This window comes from Papio anubis, chromosome 7 (assembly GCF_008728515.1).
Source record: "Papio anubis isolate 15944 chromosome 7, Panubis1.0, whole genome shotgun sequence".
Lineage (NCBI taxonomy): Eukaryota > Metazoa > Chordata > Mammalia > Primates > Cercopithecidae > Papio > Papio anubis.
In genome coordinates, this window is record NC_044982.1 from 156,582,424 (window position 1) to 156,595,431 (window position 13,008).

Sequence of the window (13,008 nt, forward strand, 5' to 3'; positions counted from 1 at the left end):
ATGAATACTCGCATTCTCGTGTTTCAAAACTTTTTCAGCGTTAGTTTCTTGTATACAAAAAATTAATAAATGCCGCCCAAATGAAATAAATCTCTTTGGATCTTCAATAATTTTAGGAGAATAAGAGATTCCTAAAACCAAAAAAGAGAAACATTGACGTAGTTTATTGTTTAGTATATTTATAAATTTTACATAAGTGATATTTGGTGACTTGCTTTTTAAACTCAACATTCCGTTGAGGTCTAATCCTGATAGGGCTTTTCCTGTAGCCTGCATGTTGTTGGAAATGCGTCACGGAGTAACTCTGTGGTTTTACTTTACTCACAGGACTTTTGTTAGACCTGTGGGAAGGGACCACAAGGCAGTTGCTAAAGTATGAAAAAGACAGTTACTAAACTGTCATTAGTTTATTAACTGTCTTAGTAAAGACCTGTTAATTTACTTTTTTACCTTAGGTATTGGCATATTCCACACATCTGTACTATTCTTGAATTTCATCACTTAGGAATGAATACGATTTGAACTCGTTCATATTTAGAGAAGGTGTCACTTTGAGAACCAGGCAGATCCACCTACACTGAAAATGACCCTAAAGTAAATTGGTGGGAGAAATCAGATCCCAAAGATTATTGGTGAGTTTTGAAGTCTTCATCAGTATATCCATATTAAAAGGAGATGACAGAAACCAAAGTAAAATAATTATGGGCTGACGGAACAACTGGATTAAAATAAACGTCAGTTTCATGTAAAAGGGCTAACTTGAAGGTCATTTTTGAAAATGGTTAATTTTAACTCCAGCTCATTAGAGGATCTAAAGTGACCTTGATGGGCAGTGGAAGAAATCACAACATGAAATTCCTTGAATAAAAATTAATTGACTTTAATAAATGAACTCAACCTTCTCTCGCTAAGGTGTATGAAAATGGGTGCACATAGACTGAGCTCACTCCTTTCAGCTGTTTATGCTGTTATAAAATAGTTTCAAAAAGAGGAAAATATCTGCTCTTCAAAGTTTTCTGAGCATGTGACTTTATAAAGCATATGCATTTGATCACCTTCCCAAATGCCTTTCCTGTACCAATGAATAATACATTTGCCTCACAACTGAAGTGATATACCCTCCTGCTCTGCTTCCTATCCTATTGCCAAATTCAGTGACTGAATGGGCATTTTCATATTCACTCCCCTAACTATGACCTCTCGATTTCACAGAGAAGCTTAATCCCAGTTAGTCTCATTGTCTCACTGGGGATTCTCTGTTTCCTTGAGGGGCCTCTGAGAGGTGAACAGCTTTGCAAGGACTGGGAAGCTGTGACCAGCACAGTGTTGGAAACACTTGAGGCGTTTGTTCTTCCAGGGCAGACATCTCCAACTCCCGGGGGCTCCTGCTTTCCGTCTGTCCCTGAATGCTGATTATGCATCATGAGATTATGTAACAGACAGTTCACAGCCTCTGCATGCAATTTTTTTTCCTACATATTTTGTTAGGGAAAAAATAAAATATACACAGTAGAGAGACTAGTATAGCAAACTTGTGTGTACTAATAACCTAGCTTCGAAATTGCCAACACACAGTCCATCTTGTTTCGTTCATTTCTTCACCCACTCCACACTCTCCCCACTGAGTTATTTTTAGTCAATTATTAGACACCATACATAAATCCTACACTACTTGTCTCCAAAACATATTGATTCTTTTTTAGAAAACATAACCGCTGGGCATGGTGGCTCATGCCTGTAATCCCAGCACTTTGGGAGGCCGAGGCAGGCGGATCACCTGAGGTCAGGAGTTCGAGACCAGCCTGACCAGCATGGTGAAACTCTGTCTCTACCGAAAATATAAAAATTAGCTGGGCATGGTGGCTAACGCCTTAATCCCAGCTACTGGTGAGGCTGAGGCAGGAGAATCGGTTGAACCCGGGAGGCAGAGGTTTCTGTGACCCTAGATCCTGCCATTGCACTCCAGCCTGGGCAACAAGAGCGAAACTCCATCGCAAAACATAAAATTAAATTTAAAAAATAAAAATTTAAAAAACATAACCATAATACTGTTACTTATACCTGAAAATCAGTAATTCTTTAATATTGCCGAGTTATCCAGTCAGCATTCAAACCTCTCATTTCACATCAGAAAAGTTTTTACAGCGAGTTTGTTGGAATTAGGATTTACAAAAGGTCCAGACATAGATTGGTTGTGTCTCAAATCTATCTGTAGGTTTCCTTTTCCCTATTTTTATATCTTGCAAAGTGTCTGTTAATAAAACTGGATTCTTTGCCCTGTGGAACATCCCACAGTCTAGATATTGCTGATTGCAGCCCTGGAGTGTTTAACACGTTCCTCTGTCCCTTGTAGTTTCTATAAACTGGTAGTAAAGCATGGTCTTGATTAGGTTCAGGCTCAATATTTCTGGCAGGAATGCTGTATGTGTAGTGCGTTTGCTTGCTATTATATTGCATCAGGAGGTGCCTATTGTCTGTCTCCTTTTGTTGATGTTAATATTGATCTGTGGGTTCAGATGTTATCAGGATGATCTATCCATTATAAAATTTTCTACCAAATAATAGTTCCAGCTGCCAATGATGACCATTGCTTGCATCCATTATTTCATTAGGGGTTTGAGAAAGCAAATATTCTAATTCGATCATTTCTTCCGAATTCATTAGCTGTAAAGGAATGCATGCTCATCAGCTATTGGGTTACCATGAGTTATGAGTCAAAAGGCAAATGAGGTGAAATGTGCATGTGGCATTCCCCCACCCAGTCTCCATGTGCTTAGCCTTGTCTCTGCCCTCATGGGCTGCACCAAAGGCTCTGTTGCCCACTGGATTCTGCTTGGGTATAGCTCATGGGAGTCCTGGAATGAGATCAATTCCTCTGTTTCCTTCCCTATGCTGTGCCCCAGCTGGCTGCATCCATTACAGCTGTCTCTGCACAGACCTCTCTTACCTGGGTTTTGATAACCACTCCTTCCTTTGCTCCTCCAATCTGCATGAGATCACGTCCCCCTAAATGCCATGGTGATCATGGCATCGCCACCCTGTGGTGCTGCCCTCTTCTTTGTGGTTTCCCTACAAACACTGCCCATAGCTTTTATACAACCATTTTACTAAGTCTCAAATTACAAAATTTGTAATGCCTGTTTCACATTGGGAGGTATATTATCCTTCTCCTCTTCCTTGTTTTTTATTTTTAAATTTTATGGACATATAACAGCTGTACATATTATGAAGTTGATGTGATATTTTGGTACAGGCCAAGAAGAGAGTTATGGTGTTGGCTGGGGTGATTGATTGGGACTACTAAAGTGAAATTGGACTACTACTCCACAATGGAGGCAAAGATGAAAGAATTACTACAGAAGATCCCTTAGGTCATCTTTCACCTGTAATTACCATGCCCTGTAATTACCATGCCCTGTAATTACCATGCCCTGTAATTATGGTTAATGAAGAATTACTACAATGCAGTCTAGTCAGGACTACAAATAGCCTAGACCCTTCAGGAATGAAAGTTTGGGCCACCCTGCCAGGTAAAGAACAGGACCAGATGAGGCACTTGCTGAAGGAAAAAGGATTATACAGAAAGGGTAGTAGAAGAAAGTAGTTATAGACACTGACCATGACCATGTGACCAGTTACAGAAATGAGAATTGTAATTGTTATTCTTTCTCTCTATATTTTTTAAGAATATGCTTGTATATATACATGTATTAAGCAAATATCTCTATTTTCTTTCCACTCTTATTCCTTTGTCATGTAACATGACATATACTGACTGTATTATTAAGTATTGTAAATTTTATTTTATTTATTTATTTGAAACGGAGTCTGGCTCTGTCGCCCAGGCTGGAGTGCAGTGGTGCGATCTCGGCTCACTGCAACCTCCACCCCCTCAGTTGAAGTGATTTTCCTGCCTCAGCCTCCTGAGTAGTTGGGATTACAGGCATGTACCAGCATGCCTGGCTAATTTTTGTATTTTTAGTAGAGATAGGATTTCACCATGTTGGTCAGGCTGGTCTCAACCTCCTGACCTCAAGTGATCCACCCTCCTTGGCCTTCTTAAGTCCTGGGATTACAGGTGTGAGCCACCACGCCCAGCCATGTAAATTTTAATATTTAAGTTATGGGATATAAGGAGAAGAATAAACATCAATCAAGGACTTTATCTTCTCTTTTGGGAAAGAAGTTAGTGTGTTTTTGGTTGTACATAGGATAGTTGTATCATGTACAACTTGCTAGGGGGAGCTATAATCTCCTTATTGTTGTTATTTGGAGATTAAGTTTGGTTTAAGGAGATGTGTAGGGATGTCAAGTTGACAAGGGGTGGACTTGTGATGGTTAATTTAGGTATCAAGTTAATGGGATTAAGGGATACCCAAGTAGCTACTAGACACCCAAGTAGCTGGTGAAGCATTGTTTCTGGGTGTGGATGTGAGGGTACTTCCAGAAGAGGCTAGCATTTGAATCAGTGGACTGAGTAAGGAAAATGTGCTCTCATTCAATGTGAGTCAACATTGTACAAGTGGCTACAGGCTTAGATACAACAAAAAGGCAGAGGAAAAGCAAATTTGCTGTCTTCTGTAGCTGGGGTACCCTTCTTTTTACATATTGGTGAATTTGTGTTTCTAATATTTTAAATAATATTTTAGCTATATACATAAGTGAATTGGTCTTTAATAATTTTTCTTAATTCAACCTTGGTATCTGGATTTTGCTGGCCTGATAAAATTCTTTGGAGAGTATCATTTCTTTTATACTCTTAAATAGTTTCTATATGATTGATATTTTAAAAAAATAACTACTTGGTAACACTCTGGGTGAAACCATTCAGGTCTGCACTGTTTTCACTGGAAGGTGAATACATCTACATGTAAGTTTTTGCTGTGTTTCACATGTTTATCTTGTTTCAAGTATGGTAGGTTGTATTTTTCTAAAAAGTTGTCCATTTTATTTAATTTGGCTTTTTAGGGTATAGCAAATTCTTTCTTTTTTTTTTAGTTCTTTTTCTAGTCTTTTTTTTGAAATCAGTTTTATCAAGGACTTATTAATTTTATGAGTTTTCTCAAAGTACAAGACAATTGTGTATTATATGTTTAGTTTCTATTTGGTTAATTTGTTCTTTTACTTATAATTTCCCTTTTCTCCATTGTATGTGAAAAAAATGGAAAGATATACCATGCTCATAGATTGGAGACAATACTGCAATGCCATCCCAATCAAAACTCCAGCAGTTTTCTTTATTTTGTGAAATTTGATGAGCTGATTATATACTTTATGTGATGTGTATGAACAAAGCAAGAGAAATGACCACACTGGGGAAAAATGTTTGCCTTTATATAGCAGACAAGTAGTTTGTTTTCTTAATCATTTCAAATCATAAGAAAAAGACCAACAAACCAATATTAAAACATGTAAAGGACTTGAATAGTCAGATCACAGATGAGAAGAATTAAATGAGTCTTAAACATAGGAATGATGTTCAAAATCACTTAAAATATTTAAACTGAAAATAAATGAAGTAAACATGTACAGAATTACAACAAAAATTGACATACCCATAACCATGAAGAAAATGTTAGTATTAAAGAAGCCAATCAGGCCAAAAATTAGTAAAGATAAAGAACATTTGAATAGCATAATTAGCAAGCTTGAATTAATGAATATATGTTGTAGGAGTTTGTACCCAATTAGGGATTATATAAGCTTTTTACCAACATTGAAAAGTACTAGGCCACAAAGCCAACCCCAATGAATACCAAATAATCAATTTCATATACATAAGATGATAGTCTCTAATAACTATTCAAAGATGAAAATCAATGCCAAAATATAGTCAAAAAGCCATATTCCCTTGGAAATTAAAAATACTCTGCTAAATAATTCAAGGGGTATAGAAATCACAATTGAAATCATGAAATATTTATAAGTGAATGATAAAGAGTGACCGCATATCAATACATGAGTGATGCTGCTAAAATGGTAATTAGAGGAAAATTTTGAACTTCAAGGGCATCCATTAGAAAAGAAAAAAGACTGGCCTTTATTCAACTAAGTTTGCAAATCAAAATACTATAAAAAGAAGTAATCCCAATGAAAGCAGAGCAAAGTAAATAAAGCAGAAACAAACATGTATCAAAGAAAGATGAAGTAAAGAAACCATGATGATAGTCAATCCATGAGCTCTTTCCTCAAAAAGGGCCAGATGTAAAGTATACATCTGGTAAGACCAAACAAGTGAAAGAAAGAAAGTACCAGTAAATAATAGTTGAAGGACTATATCATGAGATACAGTCATAATTTTAAAATTATAAAAGAAAACCTTGACAAAACAGCTTGTCATTACATTACAAAAATTAAACGAAATATATAATTTTCTAGAGTATATGTAAGTACTAAACTTGCCACCGAAAAGAAAAAAAGAAGACATCTGAGTAGTCCCATTAGCATTACAGAAATTACAATTCAAAACCTCTCTCATATTCTCCTTCAAACTGTACCAGGCTTATGATGTTTCAAGTGGGCTTTAGAAAACTTTCAAATAACAAATACTAATGACTTCAATTTCATTGCTACATAGAATACATAGAGAAGGAAAAATAATCAGCTTAAATCATGAGGCTAACATAAGCTTCATGCCCAAACCTGAGAAAGATAGAATACTAATTTTAATTAAATACAGTAATGTGGGAGAAAAAAAATCACAAATATGTTAATACAGGATACACTTCAGAAATGGTTGCACCTGAGATTTTTCAGTGGCACTTATAACACTAAAATATGACAAGAAAATATGTGATTATTTCAAGTTCTTGAAAATGTGCAATAAAAAGCCATTTATGATCAAATATTTATAATAGTAGAGATTTTCATCATGATTATATTATGTATTGAAATTAATATATAATAAAAATTACAACAAATATACTTAATGGTTAAATTTCAGAAGCATTTTCTTTATATTCAGGACAAAACAAGAATATCTGCTATGTTCATTTTCTTTCAACAATATCCTAGAGCTCTTACCAAATGCAATAAGAAAAGAAAAAGTTAGGTAGATTAAAAAATAAACAAAACATTTGCTATTTATAGACAAGTTTTTTTTTTTAATGTAAAAACCCAAAAGAATCTGAAGACAACACATTTAGAACTATTAACTGAGTTTGGGTTATCAGTTGCTGGATTCAAGCTCAACATATAAAATTCAATAGTGTTTCAACACATACCAGCAATTAGTAATTTAATCTTTATTTATTTGTTTTCTAATGACCTTCCCTTCTTTATGTGATCAGAGTTCTCACCTATGTCATTTTTCTTCTTGCTGAAAAACGTATTTTAACTTTTCTTGCAAGGCAGGTCTACTGGTGACAAATTCCCTCAAGACTGAGAAAGTCTTATTTCGCCTTCATTTATAAATAATAAGTTCACTGGGGAAAAATTCGAGGTTGGTGGGGTTTATTTTTTCTTTAAACATTTTAAGTATTTTATTTCAGTCTCTTCTCACTTGCATGTTTTCTGAGGAGATGTCTGATGTAATTCTTACCCTTGTTGATTCATAGGTGTTTTGTCCTCTGACTTCTATTCAGGACTTCCTCTTTCTCTTTAGTTTTCTGCCATTTGAAAATGATATGCCTACATATCAGTCTTTTGGTATTTATCCTGCTTCGTGTTCTCTGAACTTTTTGGATCTATGGTTTAGTGTCTATTTTTAGTTTTGGAATATTCTCAGTCATTACTACTTCAAATATTCTCTTTCTTCTCTGTCTGGTGATGTTTCTCCTTTTGTAATTGTTTAATGGTTTTTGGATATTTTGTTCTATCTTTTTCAGTGGTTTTCTTTGCATTTTAGTTCTGGAAGCTTATTTTAGCATTTCCTCTGATCCACTGGTTCTGTTCTTGGCAATTTCCACTCTATTGATAAGCTTGTCAAGGACATACTTCATCTCTGTTAGAGTTTTTAACTGCTAGATTTATTTTTGATTCATGGAGTTTTCATATTTCTGATTACATCAGTCATCTGTTCTTGGATGTGGCTACTTTTTCCAATTAGAGCCATCACATTTTAATCACAGTTTCTTAAATTTCTGGTCTGATAATTCCAAATTCCCTGCCATATCTGAGTCTGGTTCTGATACTTTCTCTGTCTTTTCAAACTATATTTTCTTTCTCTTTTCATGTGCCACATAATTTTTTTTGTTGAGAGCCAGACATCATGTAGTAGGTAAAAAGAACTGAGGTAAATAGGCCTTTGTGTGAGGTTTTATGTGTATCTGGCTAGGGGTTAGGCTATGTTTATAGAATGCTATAGCTGTAGAACCTAGCAGAACCCCTGGAGGTAAAACTCATGAAAATATGAGTTCCCTTCCCCCAAGACTGGGCTTCCCTTGAGTTTTCACCTCTCAAGTTTGCCCCGAGCAACTTTAACTCTGAGACTGTCCTCTAGCAACTCATCAATGACAGTTTAGTTTTCCTACCCTGGTACTGGCTGTAGTGGTGGTTTCTGCTCCAGGGATTTTGCTTTTAGGCTGTACGTGGACTGAAAGTGAAGGGGTGGAAAAGGATATTATATGCAAGGAGTAATCAAAAGAGAGCAGGAGTGGCTATATTTATAGCAGAAAAAGTAGGCTAAGTTAAAAACTATTATATAAGACCAAAAAGGTCGTTACATAATGATAAGGTGGTCAATTCATGAAGAGGATATAGTAATTGTAAACGTCTCTTTACCCAACATTGGAACACCTAAATATGTAAAACAAATATTAACATAATTAAAGGGAAATATGGATAGCAATACAACAATACAGAGCACAATATCCCTGCTTTCAACAGTGATCATCAAGACAGGAAACAGTAGACTTAAAACAACATTGTGGACTACATTTACCTGACAGACATATACAGAATATTTTATTATATTTAAAAGCAGCAGAATACACATTGTTTTCAAGCACACATAGAAAATTCTCCAGGATACTTGACATGTTATGCCACAAAACAAGTCTTAACAAATATAAGAAAGCTGTAATTATAGCAAGTATCCTTTCTGACCACAGTGGTATAAAACTAGAAATCAATAACAGGAGGAAAATCGGAAAATTTCACATTTGTATCAAAGTGAAATAACATATTTCTGAACAAAATTAAACAAAAACTTCTGGTAAAAAAATCTAAAAAGAAATAAAAAAAGATCTTGAGACAAACTAAAATGGAAACACAACAAATCAAAACTTATAAGATGTGCCAAAGGCAGTCTGAAAGGGAAGTATGTAACGATAAACAACTACATTATGAAAAAGAAAGATATGTAACAAACAATCTACACTTCAAGGAAATAGAAAAAGGAGAACAAACTAAACCCAAAAAGTTAGCAGAAGGAAGATAATAATAAAATTCAGAGCAGAAATAAATGAAATTGAGTAAAAACTATTGGAAGGGATTAATGAAACTAAGACTTATTTTTTAAAAATAAACAGAGCTAACAGACCTTTAGTTACATTAACTAAGAACAAAATGAAGAAGGAACAAATAAATAAAATTATAAAATAAAGAGGAAACATTAGAACTGATGCCACAGAAATATAAAGGATCATAAGAGACTACTCTGAACAATTACATGCCAACAAATTAAATAGGCTGGAAGAAATGGATAATTTCTAGAAACAAACAACCTTACCAAGACTGAATTATGAGGAAATATAAAATCTGAACAGACAAATAATGAGTAAGGAGATTCAATTTGCAATGAAAATCCTCCCCCAGAAAGAATGGGACTGGATGGCTCCACTGGTGAATTCTCTAAACATTAAAAAAATTAATGCTAATCCTCAAACTCTTCCAAAAACTGAAGAGGAGAGAACACTGTCAAACTTATTGTAAGTCCAGCATTTCCCCAATGCTAAAGCCAGACAAGTCCACCAAGAAAAAAAAAGAAAATTAGACCAATATCCCCGATGGACATAGTTGCAAATATTTTCAACAAAACATTAGCAAACCAAATTCAAAAAAGTCAAATGCCATGGCCAAGTGGGATTTATCCCAGGAATGCAAGGATGTTTCAACATATGAAAATCAATAAAAGTAATACATTGCATTAACAGAATAAAGAACAAAAGGCATGGTAATCTCAATAGATACAGAAAAAGCATTTGACAAAACTTAACATTCCTTCATGTGTACCTCAACATAATAAAGTCTGTATATGACGAACCCACAGCTAGTATCATACCCAATGGTGATCAAGAACAACACAATGATGTCTACTTTTGCTATTTCTATTGAATATAGTATTCGAAGTCTTAGCTAGAGCAATTGGGTAAGACAAAGAAGAAAATGTATCCAAATTAGGAAGGAAGAAGTTAAATTGTCTGTGTTTGAAGATGACATAGTCTTGCTTATAGAAAACCTTAAAGGCGCCATTAGAAAAACTCTTAAAACTAATAAAAATTTAGTAAATCTGCAAGATACAAAATCACCATACAAAAAGCAGTAGTATTGCTCTAACAACAGACTATACAAAAAAGAAAACAACAAAAAAAAATCCCATTTACAATAGCATCAAAAAATACTTAGTGATGAATTTATTCAAGGAGGTGAGAGCTCTCTATATGGAAAACTATAAAACATTGACTGAAAAAGGCACAAATAAATGAAAAGAAATCCTATGTTCATGGATTAGAAAGCTTAATATTGTTAAAATATCAATAATACCCAAAACTATGTACATATTCAGTGCAATCCCTATCGAAACTTCAATGACATTTTTCACAGAAATAGAGAGACAATTCTAAAATTCAGATGGAATCACAAAAGACTTTATATAGCCAAGGTAAGAAAAATAAGCTGGAGGCATCACACTACTCAATTTCTTTCTTTTTTTAAATTATACTTTATGTTCTAGGGTACATGTGCACAACATGCAGGTTTGTTACATATGTATATATGTGCCATGTTGGTGTGCTGCATCCATTAACTCATCATTTACATTAGGTATATCTCCTAATGCTATCCCTTCCCCGTCCCCCCACCCCACAACAGGCCCCAGTGTAGAAAGCTGAAACTGGATTCCTTCCTTACAGCTTATACAAAAATTAATTCAAGATGAATTAGAGACTTAAATGTTAGACCTAAAACCATAAAAACCCTAGAAGAAAACCTAGGCAATACCATTCAGGACATAGGCATGGGCAAGGACTTCATGTCTAAAACACAAAAAGCAATGGCACACTACTCAATTTGAAAATACTTCCAAAACTATAGTAATTAAAGCAGTATGGCACTGGCATTAAAAACAGACATATAGAACAATGAAGAATAACAGATATCCCAGAAATTAATTCATACATTTATGACCAGTTGATCTTCAACAAAGGTGTCAAGAACATACAGTTGGAAAGAATGGCCTTTTCAATAAAAGATGTTGAGAAAACTGAATAATCACATGCAGAAGAATATCACTGGATTCTTATCTCATACCATATACACGAATCAACTAAAAATTTATTAAAGACTTAAAGATAAGACCTGAAACTGTAAAACTACTAGAAGAAAACCTAGGGGAAAACTTCTTGAGATTGGTCTGGGCAACAATTTTTTGGATATGACCTCAAAACTACAGGCAACCCAAGCAAAAATGAATAAGTGAGTTTCCATCAAACAAGTTCTTTGCTTGCTCTAGAAGTATTCACATGTTCTGCTTCTTTTTGAATTAGTTTTGGTAATTTGTGTCTTTCTAGAAATTTGATCAGAGGATGTTTTGTCAGAGGTCAGCCTATTCTCAGGAAGGAGTTGTATATGATTCAGGCTGAGAGTGAGCCAAAGCTCATTCAGGGGCCTAGAGGAAGAAGAGATGCTCAACAGAAGTTTGATTAGAAGTATTTTGTTCTAACTGATCTTTGTGGACAAGCAGTACAGTAAATCATTTATGAAGCAAAGAGTAGGAGTTTCAAAGGCTTATTTCTGACCTTTTCATAGATAAACAAGGAGACATCTGTGAGTCTTATCAAAATCATTTGGGAAAGGGTGGTTCTTTGCAGTAAACCCTTTTCCAGAGCACTAAGGTTCCTTGGAGGGATTCTTTATTTTTATTTTTATTTATTTATTTATTTATTTCTGAGACGGAGTCTCGCTCTGTCGCCCAGGCTGGAGTGCAGTGGCCGAATCTCAGCTCACTGCAAGCTCCGCCTCCCAGGTTTATGCCATTCTCCTGCCTCAGCCTCCTGAGTAGCTGGGACTACAGGCGCCTGCCACCTCGCCCGGCTAGTTTTTTGTATTTTTTAGTAGAGACGGGGTTTCACCGTGCTAGCCAGGATGGTCTCGATCTCCTGACCTCGTGATCCGCCCGTCTCGGCCTCCCAAAGTGCTGGGATTACAGGCTTGAGCCACCGCGCCTGGCCGGGATTCTTTATTTTAAAAAATAAAATAAATTTTATTTTAGATTTAGGGGGTAAATGTGATTATTTTCTATATGGGAATACTGTATACTGGTAGGGATTGGGCTTCTAGTGTACCCATTACTCAAATAGTGAACATTATGCCCAACAGGTAATTTTTCAACCCTTGTTGCCCCACTCTCCCCCTTTTTGGAGTCCCCAGTGTCTATTATTTCTATTTTTAAGTCCATGTGTACCCATTTTTTAGCTTCCACTTACAAGTGAGAATATGTGGTATTTGGTTTTCTGTTTCTGAGTTAGTTCACTTAGGGTAATGACCTCCAGCTGCATCCATGTTGTTGCAAAGGACACGGCTGTATTCTTTTTTATGGTTGCATAGTATTCCTTGGTGTGTATATGACACATTTTCGTTTTCAGGCAACCATTGATAGACACTTAGGTTGGTTCCATGACTTGCTATTGTGAATAGTGCTTCTATGAACATAGAAATCCTGAACAGATGAGTAACAAGTAGTGAAATTGAATCAGTAATTTAAAAACTTCCAAAAAACCAAAAGCTCAGTACCAGATAAATTCACAGCCAAACTTTACCAGACATACAAAGCAGAGCTGGTACCAATCT

General features: G+C 35.4%; 1 non-coding gene across 1 annotated transcript; it reads left to right on the top strand.

Moving 5' to 3' along the window:
- Positions 1-234: 234 nt before the first annotated feature.
- Positions 235-367, top strand: LOC116276222. Its single transcript, XR_004185652.1, has one exon. It is a non-coding gene; the product is annotated as a small nucleolar RNA SNORA18 (small nucleolar RNA).
- Positions 368-13,008: the final 12,641 nt, after the last annotated feature.